General features: G+C 48.4%; 1 protein-coding gene across 1 annotated transcript in view; it reads left to right on the top strand.

Annotated features, from left to right (window-relative positions):
- Positions 1-758: 758 nt before the first annotated feature.
- The window catches only part of RNF183 (ring finger protein 183), an 8,940-nt gene continuing 5,182 nt past the window's right edge, over positions 759-4,516 (top strand). The window contains exon 1 of the mRNA XM_077769904.1: positions 759-779. The gene's annotated coding sequence lies outside the window, so the exon portion shown is untranslated. The remainder of the gene's footprint in view (positions 780-4,516) is intronic.

Below are 4,516 nucleotides of genomic sequence, written 5' to 3'. Positions count from 1 at the left end.
TCCAGGTCATATCAGCATAATAGCTGCAGTTAACATTTACTGCGTGCTACTGTGTACCAGGCACCATGCTGTGAACTCTCTAGGTGACATTTCATTTAATCTGCAGACCAAGCTGGAAAAATTATGATGCCCATATTCAGGTGAGGAAAGGAGGCTTAGAGAAGTCTGTTTGCTCCTCTTAACTGCTAGCGAGTAGAGTCTGGACTCTGAGCAAGGATAGGACACCGACCCAGACATCTGACTTGACCCAGGCTCTTCGTGCTTATGCTAAAATAACCGTCCCCTGGTGGTTTTTCTGTTGGATGATTTTCGCCTTTTCCTTCATATTTTGCGAGAGCCCTGTGTATATTGGTTTGCAGGGGCTCAGGGTAGGGAGGGAGCTATCTGGGCTGAGGGACAAGTGGCTTCAGCAATATCCGGCCTTCCCTCAAAGTAAGGCTGGGCAGGAGTCAAGGCTGAGCCGTCAGCCGTGGCAGGAAACCAATACAGAGCAGAGGTCTGCAAGGGTGAGGGACTTTGACCCCCTTAGAGAAAAAGCAAGAGTGACTCACAGGAGGAAGAGAACACCAAAGTGCCTAGCCTGTCCCCCGTGAGCGTAGACAGTCCAAAGTCATCAGAAGGAAGAGGAAAACCAGAGCTGGCCAGGAGCTGCCCGAGACCTATGCAAATGAGGCCCGCCCACCAGTGCCTGGAAACCAGGCAGAGAGAAGTCAGAGCCCAGAGCCCATGCTGCAGGGCTGCACTGGGGACGGGAGGAGAAGGAGACTCTGAGGAAGCAGGTAAGGAGCCAGAGAGGATCACGGAGGGACGGGTGGGACATGGGTGCCAGAGTCCTGAGAGGCAGTGTCGTTGACCAACGTGAACGCTGTGGCCTGGGAGGAAAGGGCTCCTGGGGCCATCTTTCAAGCTGAGCCATTCTTCAGCTGTGAGTAAGCCATTTCACGTCTTTTTTCCTTTCTTTTTCAAGTCACTTCACATTCTGAGCCTTGGAGGCCCTACCTATAAAATGGGTATGAAACTATTGCACTAACTTGGGGCGCCTGGGTGGCCCAGTCATTTAAGTGTCCCAGTCTTGATTTCAGCTCTGGTCATGACCTCACGGTCATGAGATAGAGCCCCAAGTCGGGCTCTGCCCTGGGTGAGGAGCCTGCGTAAGATTCTCTCCCTCTCCTCCCCTGCGCGTACGCAAACGCACATGCATTTATATGCTCTCTCTCTCTCAAAAAAGAAAACTATCAGGGTGCCTGGGTGTCTCAGTCGGTTAAGCATCTGACTCCTGCTCAGGTCATGATCTCACAGTTTGTGAGGTTGAGCCCCATGTCGGGCTCTGTGCTGACAGTTCAGAGCCTGGAACCTGCTTCGGATTCTGTGTCTCCCTCTCTCTGTCCCTCCTCCGCTTGCACTCTGTCTCTTTCTATCAAAAATAAATAAACAGTAAAAAAGAAAGAGAGAGAGAGAGGAAGGAAGGAAGAAAGAAACTATCATACTAACTATATGAGCACCTGCTGTGCTTTGCCAGGCACATTATAGATATTACCCCTTTCTCACAAGGCAAGCCTCTAAGGTGGGATTATTGGCCTATTTTACAAAGAAAAATGAAGCTCAGAGAGCATAAGCCATTTATCTAAGACCACACAGCAAATAAGTCCGGTTCCAAAGCCCATACACTGTCAACTCCCTGTCCTGCTTCCTTTCACAGGGTGGTTTTAAAGAATCAAATGGTCTTAATCAGATGGGGAAAAAAATTGTAAAAGACAATCATGAAATCTAGATGTGAGTTGCTACACTTAGATCCCAGCCAGGACCCAGGCCCTTTCTTTGTAAGCTGTGAAGTCCTATAAAAACGCTAGTTCTTCAAGTCTCTCCTCTTGAGGGTAGAAACTTTGGGCTGATGCTACAGACAGTATTTGGCTGACTTGCTCACAGTCCAAGGTGATGCTTTCGGGGTGGTGTCTAGGACCCACTGCGGCTGAGACGTGCTGGCTTGGGGGTGGATACACGGATACACGGCCAGAGGCTCTCCTGCAGGGGTTGGACTCTGACCTCCAGATCCTGGAACAACAGTGGGTGTCTGAGGGGACCCTGGCAGATAAGGGCCCAGGTGCTCATGCAATGGAAATCATTCCTACTCTTGAATGGCCTCTTACAGCTTTGGCCATGGAGCTTCAGAAAATGTAGGTCTGCTTTGGGAGGGAAGGGGGAGATCTTACAAGTTCATTGTAAGTGTAGTAAAGCTAGACTTTTCAGATGAGAGGGCATCTGGGAGGCTCTATCCGTTAAACATCTGACTTCAGCTCAGTTCATGACCTCACGGTCTGTGAGTTCAAGCCCCACATCAGGCAAGCATGAGCCCTGCTTCATGTGAACACGAGTCCCAGGTGAGCCCCGCTTCTCTCTCCCCTCCCCTGCCCCTTGTGAGATTCTCTCTCTCTGTCCCTCCCTCACTTGCTCCCTCTCTCTCTCTCTTAAAAAAATTTTTTTTCAGAAGAACTAAACAAAAAAAATTTTTAATGTTTATTTTTGAGAGAGAGACAGAATGTAAGTGGGAGAGGGGCAGAGAGAGAGGGAGACACAGAACTGGAAGCAGGCTCCAGGTTCTGAACTAATAGCACAGAGCCCGATGCAGGGCTTGAACTCACGGACCACGAAATCATGACCTGAGCTGAAGTCACCCACTTAACCAACTGGCCCACCCAGGCGCCCCTCAGATGAGAGAATTTAAAACAAAACAAACAAACAAACAAAAAAACCCCACCTTTAATCTAACTCCCGGAGATAACCACTGTTGACATTTTGGTGTTTGTTTTTCCAGCCATTTCTTCCATTGCATACATATATTGGATATGCTGACATGATAGGGTTTTATTGCTGTTTCTTTTTGCTCAATGACATCACAAACATATTTCCACATTAAGAGATGTTTTATCACATCAAAGGCTGCAGTGTGTCTTCACAGGGATAGAGCAGAATGTCTTTAGTTAATGGCCCCCTATTGAACGAGGAAGCCGTTTCCCATACCACCCTGTTAGAGCTGTGCTCCTGTGGGCATCTCTACAGTCGAGCCTTAGCACAGGCCCTTGAACATGTCCATGGGACAGATGTCCAGTTGGGCAGCTGCTGGATCAAGGCCATGTACTTTTTTTTTTTAATGTTTATTATTGAGAGAGAGCATGAGCTGGGGAGGGACAGAGAGCGGGGGAGACACAGAATCCAAAGCAGGCTCCAGGCTCTGAGCTGTCAGCACAGAGCCCAACACGGGGCTTGAACTCACGAACCGCAAGATCATGACCTGAGCAGAAATTGGAAGCCAAGTGACGACTGAGCGGCCCAAGGCCATGTGCTTTTTAAGGCTCTGATAAGTACTAAAGGTCTGCTTCAGACACGCTCTGGAATTCAGAGCACCTCAAAAGCTCAACACAGACGCTTTTGTCATGGCTTCAAAGTTAGCCTTGACCCCTCCTCTCTCTCAAATCCATTTGCAGGGATGATGCCAACCGCCTCATATGTAGTCTTTGCTGGATGCCAGGGTCTAAGAGCCTTATCTTCTGACGTACTACTTTCAGTCTCATTTTCAGAAGACGACACTGAGGGGATGCCTGGGTAGTGCAGTCAGTTAAGCAGCCAACTCTTGATCTTGGCTCAGGTCATGATCTTTTGGGTTGGGAGTTTGAGCCTGACTGGGGCTCTGCGCTGACAGCATGGAGCCTGCTTAGGATTCTCTTTCACCCTCTCTCTCTCTGCCCCTACATTGCTTATGCTCTTTCTAAAATAAACATTAAAAAAAGAAGAAGACAACATTGAGACACAGGTTAAGCAATTCAACTGGGATCACAGCCCTAGTAAGCAGTGGACCTGGGGACATGAGCCTCAGCGACATGGTCCCAGAACCTATGCTGTCCACTGCTTTTTGGGAAGGGCTTTTGATTTTGTCTCCAAAGATAGTTTTTCCTCCATCCCTCTGACCTCCCCTGCCATGACCTGGCCTACGTCAAGCGCCACCATTCCAGCCTAATGATAAAGTCCCTCCTGGTCTTTCATTTCCGCTCTGTCCTTTTAGTCTATTGTCTGCTCTGCAGCTGGAATGGCGTTTTTATTTTACTATTTTAAAAAATATTTTTTTAGTTTTTATTTTCCCCCCACGTTTATTTGTTATTAAGAGACAGAGGGAGACAAGAGCATGGGCATGGGAGGGGCAGAGAGAGGGGGAGCCAAGAATCCGAAGCAGGTTCCAGGCTCTGAGCCGTCAGCACAGACCCCAACGCGGGGCTCAAACTCACAGACCTCGAGATCATGACCTGAGCCAAAGTTGGACGCTCAACCGACTGAGCCACCCAGGTGCCCCATAAAAAATATTTTATTTTTAAGCAATCTCTATATCCAACATGGGGCCTGAATCTACAACCCAGAGATCAAGAGCCACACATTCTACTGACTGAGCCAGCCAGGCACCCCTGCAATGGTGACTTTAAAATGGAAATTGGAAAAAGATAAAAATAAAATAAAATGGAAATAGGAT

Source organism: Crocuta crocuta, unplaced genomic scaffold (genome assembly GCF_008692635.1).
Source record: "Crocuta crocuta isolate KB4526 unplaced genomic scaffold, BGI_CrCroc_1.0 scaffold95, whole genome shotgun sequence".
In the NCBI taxonomy this organism is placed as follows: Eukaryota; Metazoa; Chordata; class Mammalia; order Carnivora; family Hyaenidae; genus Crocuta; species Crocuta crocuta.
The sequence above is the reverse complement of the archived record's forward strand: the minus strand, read 5'-3'. Positions and strand labels throughout refer to the sequence as shown.